The following is a 12,821-nucleotide window of genomic DNA, read 5'->3' on the forward strand; positions in this document are numbered from 1 at the left end:
AGTTGGCTGTATTGCAGCTTCGCCATTTTCTCCCGTCCTTTTTCCTAATCAGCACATTTCAATCAGCACTCGCTCCTTTACCGGGTAAAAATTGCACAGACGGACGGATGAGCAAAAGTTCTAAATTGATGCATATAAAGTGGAAGGGCATGGTGGATCACTGACCATGCGATGGCAATGAGTCGTGGCTACCCTGATTACGACGGCCACTCATTCCGCGCAAAAACAAAAAAAATATTCCGAGGACACGCGTCCGCGACAGAACTCGAACCTGCAATCTTCTGATCCGAAGTCAGACGCCTTATCCATTAGGCCACGCGGACAGCCGATGCTACGCTCCGAACATGCAGACACCGCTCGTCATATCGCCCTCTCTGTAGCTTTTTCTTTCTTTTTTTTGTAGGCAAGAATAGAGAGCTTTAGATTAGGGGCCGGAAACAGGGGCTTGCGTATACGCAAGAACTAAAGGCGTCGGTATGCGTGGACCCCGACGTATAGGTCTGCACACGCGCAGTACCGTAGCCCCTAGTTCTTGCGTACGCAAGCCGCTTGCGCCCCCTAATCTAAAACACTCTAATAGAGAGTTTTAGTTTATGGTAAACAAGCGGCTTGAGTACGCAAGAACTAGGGGCTACGGTACTGCGCATGCGAAGACAGCTACGTCCACTTTCCTCCTTGGGCTGTTGGGGCGACCGATAACATCGCTTCCCCTAAGCGGTCACGTTATCCACATCACTCTCACGGTGTACGAGAACTTACGAGTAGCTAGCGGGTAGATCATCTGATAAATCTTTCGCCAAGTGTCGACACGTGGTTTTTATATATATTAGAGAGGTTTAGCGTGTCCGGTAATCGGGCGAACGCAGGCAGTTGGGGCGGGGGGTAAACGGGATCGGCCTGCATGGTGCATCGACCTGGTGGTGCAAAGCTCAAACGGACAAAAACAGCTATTATTGCTGTAACCAAGTCTATTCTACTTCGCTGCTGGTGTAAATTTTCAGCACTGGCGTAATCGTGTTGCCGCCAAAAATTTACACCCGAAGAAAAGTAATGTACTCTTGGTTACCGCAATATTAGCTGTTTTTATCTGTTTGGGCTTTGCGCCACCAGGTGGCTGCACCATGCACGCCGCTCCCTTGTACGGCTCCGCCCCAACGCCCCTGCGTTTACCTGAGTACCGGCCATGCTAAACCTCTCTATTGACTGCTTTTAACAGGAATAGTTTTATGTGCTTTACTTCATATTCTTGATTTCATATTTTTTAAAAATAACGCAGCAAAGATCAAACGTTAATGGCGCTGCGAGCGCATGCGACCTCACTGCGGCCTCACTGCGACCTCATGCGACCTCAACGCACCCGTCGCCATCAACCACCGACGATACCGCAGCCCCGTCTCTGCCGCAAGCGGCGTCCACGTACGCTACGTTATCCGCCGGTGTGTTTTAAGTTCATTTACTAGAGCCTTAGCCCTGTGAGCTCTCCTCTCTTTGTTTTAGATAGGATGCATATGATAGGATTCGTGTTCCCGTGACGTCACGGCAGAGCAGGCTGGCGGGCGCAGCTACGGAAAGGGTCCGAACTGCGTTGACCACTATGAAACCGCCATATTTTTGGGGAGCCGTTGTAACCAAATGCTATCTCCACTGTTGAAGCGCTGCCGATGTATATGCTTTTTTGCCTAGAAAGGAGTGCAGTAAGCCGCCGATCTCTTGTAAATTTGTAAGCATGAATGACAGCCCCTCATTAACTCGCTTAAGTGCGTACGCGCAGAATTTAGAGGCCGTTACGAAGGAGCGCTACGTCGAGAAAGTTTAGCCCTGCGATGGCGTCGATCCCCTTGTGCTAACTTCCAAAGAGGCGTTATTTGATCTTGCGCTCGTACCTATGGTAGAGCTTGCGGATTTCAAGGACTACCTTGTGCATATGCTACAAGCTTCTTAACTCACGAGCAGCTGAAGCCAAAAAATTCCTGGAGTCGCACAACTATTTGACCAGCGGCTTTGTTCAAGAGCCACAGCTGAGAAGACGGGTCATCGTACGCACCAAGGTAAGACAATCCATAACGCTACATATGCCACACGAGTCTTTGGATTACATGAGCTACATGAGTCTTTGGATTACCCGATCGCATTGTAACGCCAACGGGTAATACTCGCCAATGTGCCTGACAGTGGTGTAATTCGTATTCGGAATGTTGTTTCGCTTCGCAGCGAAACCTCTTAGCACTTTCTCAAGTGTCTGCGAGAGGTACGGCATTTTTTATTGTTCTTGTACCGTTACTCCTTGGTGGCACATGAAGCGTTCAGGAGTAAGTTCTTGCATAACGGCAGGCTCCAGCAACAGCCCCCCCCCCAGAGTTTAAGAAGAAAAAAGAAACGATTCTGAAATAAAAGCGCTTGTACACGATATGTCATTTCACACCATTCTGCCCCTTTAGAAATATTTAGGTCACAGCGTCGAAGGCCCACGTAGCTTGCCGAACGTCCTTGACTCATTCATCTATGAGCCTGGTGAAGATTTGCTACCCTGAGAAGAGCAAGTTTTCTGCTGCTGCAACGAACTGGGGACTGCGAAAGGAGGACACCGCCAGGAAGCAATATGTTGCTGAAACATTGAGCAAGCACACGGAGTTTGATTGCAAGAAGTCTGGACTGCATATTAGTTCACACAGGCCCCACTTGTCAGCGAGCCCAGATGGCCCGATTTCTTGTAGCTGCTACGAAGACGGTGTTTTAGAAATTAAGCGTGCTTACTCAGCTGCTTGTGTAAATGACAGTGTGAACCAGAAAACTGGCTGTTTATAAGTTATCAGTTTATTAGTTATAAGTTATAATCACTACCACGCACTAGGGATAGCACACGCAACAACAAATCTCGCCCTTTCCTCCAATCCCGCAAACTCGCCGCCAAACAAACAAATTACAGATTTCACCTAAAAACTTACACTAGCTGCATTAAACAGAGGAAAATCCCAAAAGGTCTCAGAATTAAGGTTACATGCGCCCTCGGTTCTTTACCCTCCAGGCTATTATTAAAGTGGAATGCTGTCCTGGAAAATGCATCGCTCTCCCTTATCGACATTCTCGAAGAACACTGCAAGGAACAACTTATGATAATCTCTGATAAACTCGCAGCATAAAGTTAACTGAACCAGAAAGAAGAGAACTTAAACAATTCGTCCAAACTAAGGAGGAAAAATTACTAGATAAATGCCAGCGCAAAGATATTAGAGCTACAGATCTACCCAAAGAAACTAATGTAACCCCTGCAGCACGTAGCTCCACCGACAGTCCTACAGGCGAGCATCCAGAGCACTGCAGCAATGTGGTAAACATATCCCAGAGTCTAAGCCCCGAAGAAGTTCGTCTCCTGAAACGTGGTCTAACGTTTTGTCCGACGAACAACGCAGTAAACGAATACGAACTCCACAAAGATATAACAGAGTTGTCTCGACGCATGCGCATCAAGGAGTTCTTTTTCGGTAGACCAGATGTAGGAAAAGAAGATAGAGACTCTCTTAGACCACCTAGCACATGGACACCGGAAACCGAACAGTGCCCAGACCTCGATTTATACTTAAAACTGATATAAAAGGGAATTCTAGAGTCAACACAGCATAGCCGCAAACGCAAAAATTTGACCCCCGCTCAACACCAAATCCTTAAAGAACTTGCGAAAAGGAATGATATTGTAATAAAACCAGCAGACAAAGGCGGCAGTATCGTAATCTGGCCTATAGAAAAGTACAAGAATGAGGCCTCTAAACAATTGAGCAACCACACTCATTACAGAAAACTCGACTCTAACCCAACTTCAGATTACAGCAATATTGTGATAAGCACAATAGCGGGGCTCCTGTCCAGGGAACTAATCACGCAATCTGAATATCGCTTCATGATGCCCAAGAACAAAACAGCAGGCCGCTTTTATCTCCTTCCTAAAATACATAAAGTTCCGGTCGAAGAAATATTTGCAGCAGAAATCCCACGTCGGCCTATTGTGTCTAATAACAACACACCTACTGAGTCACTATCTAAATTCTTAAATCACCACCTGTCACACATACCCACCACCCTCCCATCTTTCGTTCAAGACACGCCGCACTTCCTTCGAATTATCGATGGCATCAACGCCAACCAAATCCTTTCCGACCGCGCTGTTCTAGTCACTTTGGATGTTTCTGCCCTTTACACCAACAGTCCCATGAGTGAAGGAATTGAAGCCGTTTCTAGATCCCTCGCAATCAATCCCCATTAAGCGCACGCTCCTGATGTTTACTTGTCGAATTCGAAATGTTTACATTTCGAATTCGATTCTATACACTACCTGCAAATTTTCGGCACTAGCATGGGTACGCCATTCGCTCCCACGTATGCGAACGTTTTCATGGGACAGCTTGAAGCAGACCTGCTGAAATCCTACTGCTCACCACCCTCCTAGTCAGATCAACTTCCTGGACACGACGGTCTACATAGAAAACGGAAAACTGAGAACGACACTTTACCGGAAGCCTACAGATAGCCAGCAATATTTAGACTACAACAGTCATCACCCGCGACATTGCAAGCAAGAAATTTTTGTCGGACAAGCGAAACGTATAAGAAGAATCTCCAGTGAAGACCTCGATTATATCCACCACCTAAATGACTTTAAATCAACGCTAGCAGAAAAGAACTATCCCCAAGTTGCTCTCGATAGAGCTTATGATGCCGCGTCAAGATTGCAGAGACAGTCGGAATTGGCGAAGAGACAGCCCACATTAGAATCTGGCAGACCACCGGCCTTTATAGCAAAATATTCTAATGCACTCCCAAACATAAACAACATCCTAAGAAAATACCACCCAATATTATCAAGTAACGAGCGTCTGCGAAAAGCGTTCCCGGATGTACCCAGGGTTACCTATCGCCGAAACAAGAACTTTAAAGACATGTTAGTGCACGCAAAAGTCAGCAAACAGCATTCCCCCGTAATAAAATCATGTTGTAGCCCTAGGTGCAAAACCTGCAGGCACCTTCAAAGTGACATTAAAATTAAAAGCACCGCAAATAGTTATACACATGAAGTCAAATCTAGCATCACTTGTACAAGTTCGGATGTGATTTATATGCTTGAATGTTGCTTCTGTAAGAAACAATATATCGGTGAAACAGGACAATCAATGAACGTCAGAATAAACGGACATCGCGCGGACACAGCTAAAAAGCTTCCCAAAGCCGTCGCCGGGCATTTCAACCAACCAGGTAATAACTTTGATGAACTTAAACTCTACATCTTACAGTCAAATTTCCGTTCTGAACGAGAAAGAAAATACAGAGAATCATACCTTATCCATAAGTTCCAGACATTGCAACCAATAGGCATAAACGTTTCAAAGGGAGCTTTAGAATCTATTCACTATGCTAAACTTCAAGCTATAGGCAACAACACTTAGTTTGATTTCTTGACGTATCCCCCTCCTTTTTTTTCCTTTCTTTCCCTGTCTTTTTTTTTTCTTTTTTTTTTTTTTTTGTCAGCCGGCGTGTCAGACGCCTTTGACAAGCCGGCTAACACGCGTTTGTAATGACAGACCGGGATGGGGGAGGGGGTGCCCTGGCTTTGACCTTGTACACAGCGTTCCTTTCTTCTCAATTCGACACGCTAACACATTTTCCCTCGTTTCCTCGTCCTCCCGCCTCACCCCCTCTCCCCTTTAGAAGAACCCCACCTATATAGACTGTGGCGAGGAAAGCATACGTCGCCTTGAAGAAGACAAGTCCACTTGTCAAAACGTTGGCTCCTGCATTCACCTTGTTCACGTTTTGCTCAATGACATAAACTAATTGTCACATGTACAAAATTATGTTCACTATTTCTGCAGACTGACAAGGAAATTTATTCACCCGTAGGCACACTTACAGCTGTGGTAGGAACGAAAAGTACAATATGAGGTACATCATATGTAATACATCATACTTGATGTAAACAAAAAAGATTAACAAATGAAATAATAAATGGTGTCTTCTTGACACTGGCTTTGCCACACACAACAACAACAACAACAAAACTCATTACCGCATCCACGCAAAAGCATTATTGTCAGCCTCGAATTTATGAAAGGTACTCGGGGCACATACAGACACAGTCTGAACTCGGGCAACCGAATTGAGCATTATTCCGGCTGGAGAAAGACTTTGCCTCGGGAGACGGTTATGTACCGCGTAGACCAGCGGCGAAGAAACTCGACTTCACCGAGTTTGAACAACTGTTCTTCAAGATGACCCCATATTAGCATCCGTAGTTTCCGCATTCTGGGGTACATTGCTCTATTTGTCTGACGAGATCGTTCTGCGATGTTACGGAAGCACCACAAAATGTAGCTAGCGCTGTACTAGACGAGATTCGCAAACCGATCTCGGCGCTGTGGTGGCCGCACGATGGATATTCCGAACATTCTTGCAACTATATAGCTTCCAAAAGGTGCGTGCTACAACGCAGTCCTTTACTACATGCGCGTTGGTCTCTGTTTGTGCACAATATATGCATTTATCATTCGCTACCATATGCCAGCGTTCAAGCCTGTCTTTTGTAGGTAGAATGCCCCACTGATATTGCCAATGAAAGTCCTTCACTTGAGAGGGCAAATCAGGTGAAAGCACAGCTGTCCATGTTTGTGTAGTAGCTGTCCGTGGAGGTACAGCTGTCTCACACAACATTTCACAAAGCCTGGAAACTGGTGTCGCACGCCACTTTGTAATTCTTAGTTGTACAAGCTGGCTTTGCAAGCGCGCAGCCGCCGCATACTGCGGTGCTGGCGTAACTGCCGTCGGAAGCAAGTTGCCTGTACTCTGCGGCATAAGCGTTCGACGGTAATGGCCCAGCCAATAAAGGAGCAGTGGCCTACCAGGGTACTCATCATCATCAAGTAGATCACATGTACACTTAGTGCACAACAGCCTACCAAATGTAACTATGCACGGCAAGCTCCATCCTCCGCTGGATTTTGGCAGACGCAAAAATTGCTGCGCTACGTATTGCGACTTGTTTAGCCAGAACCATGAGAAAATAAGTGAGTTTACTACTCGAACTGTTGGTGACGGCGGGAGAGCTACCCTTGCAGCAAAGCATAGTTTACTGCACAATACGTTCTTAATGAAGAAAGCCCTTTCTGCCTGCGGCAGTGGCGACGCAGTCACTGCTTCTGACTGTTCTTTAATGGAGCTGACAATTTCTCGCCACGTGTGAGGTGAAACACCACTTGTACAAAATTTGATACCTAGTATTTGCATATGCTCGGTCTGTTTAATGTCCCCTGGTAGCGTTATTTCGCCGCGACCTAAATTTAATGCTTCACATTTTCTCATATTTATTTTGCCCCCTGACATTGAAGCATATTGATTATAAATACGAAGTACCTCTACAAGACTGTCCCCATCCCGTAAGAACAAAGTGATGTCATCCGCATACGCCGATACCTTTATGCACCCGGATCCCGGCATAGGAAGACCTCTTATGAGCGGGCTCTCGCTAAACCGCCTCAACAACGGGTCAATCGCAAGCACAAACAATATGGGTGACAAAGGACAACCCTGCCGCACTCCCCTTGTCACATCAAATCTAGGTGTTAAAATGCTGTTAAGCAGTAGCTCAGCTGTTGTTCGCGAATACAACATCCGCAGGATGTCTACAAACACTTCGGGGAAGTTATAGCATCGTAAAACCGCAAATAAGTACTGGTGTTCTAAGCCAATTAAGCCAATTCCTAATATCAACACTGCTTGGAAGCCATAACAACGAGCACCTTCACTTGCTCTAAGTTATATTCTCAATTTCGATCAACGTTTTCTTTAGCACTTGTGAGAATTGCTAAGTTTAAGTAGTATTACTAACAAGTATATGATCAAGCCTGTTTCTTTTTACTTAATCATGACTGCTTTTTTGTTGTAGACAACATATGCAAAATATTAGGATAATATTGTGAACAGTGTTTCGTTTGCGAAAAACTTTGACACCCGCTGCCACCCGGCCCCGATTTCTTTTCCGTACTGGTTCTCATTCCAACCTGATGGCGTGCTCGATGCCAGAAAAGCGTCGCTCTTGCCAGCTTTAGGACACTCTGTTAACAGTAATGTGGCAATGCTTGAAGATGTCGCTGCAGTGGCTCCCATCTTAAAGCCCCTTAATATAGAAAGTATCGAAACTCTCCGCCCCTCCCGCGCTTTCCTCCTCCATATCCTCTCCCGGCCGTCTGCACGCTCTGCGCACGGCACGCTGAGAAGGCCACCGGGGGGCCGCCGGCCATATGCCTTGGCTGGCACGCCCGAACGCGCCTAAATTGACGTTCTTTGTTGCGTGCTACTATAAAACAAAAACGCGAGAAAGTGGTTGGACATGCCTCGACCCTACCATGAGCCTCCATAATCAGCTTCTCGTTTGTGCAATAAAAGCCTTAAGTGTGAACGCTTGCGGCATGAACGATAACTGCGCACTATTATAGCCCACACAGGATTTACCATTTTAATACGGGTCGTATTAATAGTGCACAGTTTTAGTGGTGCAATATTTACTTTATATATGTCTACATTTCTCAATATATTTTTTTTTCAGCCCACTGACCTTATGCTAAATGCAGATTTCATCTAGTGCAGGATATTCGCACAAATGCTACTGTTTATGAAGCTGCTCCGGAATGGTTTTAGAGGCAGGATATTTTCTTAGTCAATCGGAGAGATTTCCATAGAGCGGCGTTATTACTTCTTGAATACAAAAATTCACTTTGCTTAGGCCTTCATAGTCATTTTCAATTTTGGTGAGCCAATTCTGCTTCGCCATCTTAAATTTTGCAGTCATTCTTCCTCATGCCTTGTTCTGCCTAGTCATTCTGCGTATTAATGAGTTTTTCATAGCCATTTAAGCTTCGTTGAATCAATCTCTATTTTGATAGTTCGTTCTTAGTCATTCCCAATTTTGCTGAGTCATTCTTCATTATTTGTAATTTCCTTGCGTCATTTCTAATTCTGCTTAGTCATTCTCAGTTCTGCTTAGTCGTGTTTAATTTTATTGAGTCATTCTTATTCATTCCTATATTTGCATGGCCATTCTCAGTTTTGCTGTGTCATTATCAATATAGGTGAGTTAGTCTTATTCATTCTCTATTTACGGAGGTCATTTTTCGTTATTGTTAATTTCGCTGACTCGTACACGCTCGTTATCGAGGTCATTCATTATTAGTCAGTCATCATAGCTGAGCCATTGTTTAATCTCACCGTCACTTATTCATTCCTACTCACACTCGGATTAGTTGTCATTGTTGGTCACATAATTCCGAAGTCAGTATAGGTATAGTCACTATTATATATTATATTATTATACTACTAGCATTACACCTGAATTCTTACTACTACTATTATCCTCTTCTATGCACCTTAGACGTCTGCGAGAGCTCGAGGCTTCACATAAACTATGGATCGTTTGCGCATTCATGGCCCTCCTAATGCTGTTGCACAAAACATGACGTTTGCTATCCTGCGCCAAGCCAGAATCGCTCCTATTAGCTAGCAACAAAATAAACGTCTGCGTTGCAAGCCTTGTCGCAGTAAATCCACACCGAGATTAAGGAACTGAAGAACCTATTGTAAGTGAATTCCGCACACCAGCAATCGTTATTACAACACAGAGGGTAATGCCATTAAATAAAAAGAATGACGTTTAAAACCACGGCAAAATGATAAGCAAATTAAGCAAGATTGTCTCCATTCTCATGAACTCGCAGTAAGCTTCAAATGTACGCAGTCCTTTAAGAGGAAGCTTTAGCTCGGGCCCAACTCCGACGCGGCCTATTCAAATACATGTAAAACGCAAAAACGTTTTTGTGAGATAACCCCTGGACCGATTTTGATTAAATTTATTGCATTTGAAAGAGAAAGTTAAATTCTAGTGACTGTTGGAAGCGGAATTTCGATTTAGGACTTGAATTTTCTTAAAACGATTTTCAAATATTTGACCGTTTGAAAAGAATAGAAGCACGAAGTTTAGAAATTCATAGCTCTGCATCAAGAACTGATATCGCGGTTCTGTAAACGGCATCCATTAGATCATTCAAAGCGGACAAATTCAATATGTCATTTTACATCTTACGTGAACTTGTTACGTTGGTTACAATGGTTTTGCAAAAGTTGTATTTCTCTATGGTTAAATTTTTTTATATTTATGTGTAACATATCAATTTTGTCCGCTTTAAACGTACTATTAGATGCGATTCACAGAATTGTATTATCGTTTTTAGTGGTTGAGTTGCAAAGTTGTAAACTTGATAGTTTCGTTTTTTGAAAATTTACGATTTTTGCCAATATTTAATAAAAAATTGACGACCTAACTCAAAAATTCGAAACGAACAGTCACTAGATTTTAAGCTTGTCGTTTAAATGCAACAAACCTCGTCAAATTTGGTGCAGTGGTTGCCGAGAAAAACGAATTCTCCTTTTAAATGTATTTAGATAGGAGCACCCGAGCTAAAGCTTCCTCTTAAGTACAAAGGAATGCACAGTAGCTCACAGAGCGCAGCAAGCTTCGTCGGGAAGAAGTCCTTTCAGGCAGAGCTATGAATCCACTTCTTCCTACACGCCATGTCATTTTTTCTTCGGGGGATTGTGAACAGTGTGAAGCCATTTTCAATACGGCTGGTTCACTGAAACGCGCAGCACGCGAGCATAAAAAAGACATAAAAAGCAGACCTTCAAAAGTAGCAGAGCTTACTCCTCGTACCCCGACGGAGCTTGACTCGCAACAGAGGGAGGCAGCCTGTTAATGACGCCCATGTAAAATTAAACAGAAGCAAAGCGTCATTTCGCGCACGTTTCCTGCGCTACGGCCCCAGGGGCCAATCACTGCTCAAAAAAGGGCCGATTCGAGAGGCGGAAAGAGGAAGGCGCGCGAGGGTCTTCGGCACGGCGGCTGAGTTCACAGAATCTCCGTGCTTTCCAATTATCAAAGGGACTTTATCCTCTCTCACGTTGGCTTCCAGGGTAACGAGGAGGCTGACGATCATGCAAAGGCAGCACACCACACCACTGCACCCGTCAACACCACTGTAACGTCCTTCGACTATATATGCAAGGAATAGAGTTACTGTATATGCAACCAAATACCGGCACCCCCATCAGTGCCTCGCCAGCGGTCGATTCCCATGTCGTTTTGCTGACGTCGTCCTCACAAGGCAAGATTGGTCTCTCCTGCTACGGCTCGGTATCAGCTGCTCCCGGGTAGCATCCCGGAGGTACAGCAAAGGCCTGGCTCCATCCCCGGCCTGCTCGACGTGCGGCGAGGCCGAAATAATCCAGCAACTATTTTGTTTCTGCCCCGTTTTCTCCAAAATCTGACGAGCCATTTCATTCGGTGAATGTCGATGACCAGCGAAGCTGTAGCATATCACACATGGTTAGACAAGGGTAGCCTGGACAGATGTATTCATTTTTATCATTTCGTAATTGTAGTGACAATAGCTTTGTGATTACTGTGATACACACTGATTGGTTCGGTTACAACCCTAGACAGAAGCTCGGCCAAAGCTAAAGCTTACACGACCATTGTTGAGTATATAGTTGAGTGCCTTGTACGGGTGTGGCCCTGCGAACCGAACTCTTGTAGCACACACTGACTGAACCATTTCTTGTCTTGTGTTGAAATGTCCTAATTGAAGTCTCGAATGATGATGACAGGCGAATTGGCATTACGTCTAAGCCACGCAAAGTGCATCGTCATGAACTTCTCGATATTCCACTTCGGTGCGTCAGGAGATATATACACAGTGGGTATGGCAATTCTGTCTTTCATTTCCGTATATGGCAAAGCGTCCTGCTCATGAGTCCATACACAGTTGATAAACGATTCCAGTATACCCATTGACTTGCAACAATGCATCTTGATTATTTCATTCATTCATTCATTCATTCATTCATTCATTCATTCATTCACTGTTGTTGTTGTTGTTGTTGTTGTTGTTGATGATGATGATGATGATGATGATGATGATGATGATGATGATGATGATGATGATGATGATGATGATGATGATGATGATGATGACGACGACGATGACGACGACGACGACGACGACGACGACGACGACGACGACGACGACGACGGAGAGCTTGAAGCCTGCTTCACCTCCGCCACGGTTCGGCCCGGTATTCCGCAACTCGGCACGGTTTTGCACTATCTCCGGGATCGCGCCATGCTCACCTTTTCTATAACTTATACCTGAAAAGCTTAAAAGACGAGTATAATAAGTCGTGTCGGTCCGAATAGACAAGCTGAACAGGAAGCAAAACTGTGAAGTAGCCAGTTATAGAACATTAACGAAATCTACAACAGATAAGAGAAAGGGGAGTCGCAGATCGAAGCAGGCGATTGTGGAATTAGACATTAAGTGAACAAAAAGTGAGCCATCGACAGGGCGAAACCAAACAGACAATCTATCAAACAAGCAAACAAACGAACAAAATGGAAGCAACGCATACATTGCAGAGAGGATGGCGAGGAGCTCTTTTGTGTGACTGCGTTACCTTTGAATAAACAACACATTGCACATGCGCAATTAGCGTTACATTTGCATGAATTTAAATCCATTAGCGTCGTTTTGCCTGAACATTTTTGTGGTTAGCATTGCGTTTGCCAAACATGTACGCGGACATTTGCTCAAACATTCAAAAAATAAATTAAATAATACCGATTTCCACACAAGTGTAGAAACGGGAGAATTTTATCTCCTTCTTTGTAGCCTTCGCAATTATGGGCCATGCTGTGAGTGCACGACAGTTGGCTACCGCCGCCGGGGACAGCA

General features: G+C 44.6%; 1 non-coding gene across 1 annotated transcript; it reads right to left on the bottom strand.

The window, feature by feature from the left end:
• Nucleotides 1–250: 250 nt before the first annotated feature.
• Nucleotides 251–323, bottom strand: TRNAR-UCG (transfer RNA arginine (anticodon UCG)). The gene has a single exon. It is a non-coding gene; the product is annotated as a tRNA-Arg (tRNA).
• Nucleotides 324–12,821: the final 12,498 nt, after the last annotated feature.

The sequence above is a fragment of the Dermacentor variabilis genome, chromosome 3, assembly GCF_050947875.1.
Source record: "Dermacentor variabilis isolate Ectoservices chromosome 3, ASM5094787v1, whole genome shotgun sequence".
In the NCBI taxonomy this organism is placed as follows: domain Eukaryota; kingdom Metazoa; phylum Arthropoda; class Arachnida; order Ixodida; family Ixodidae; genus Dermacentor; species Dermacentor variabilis.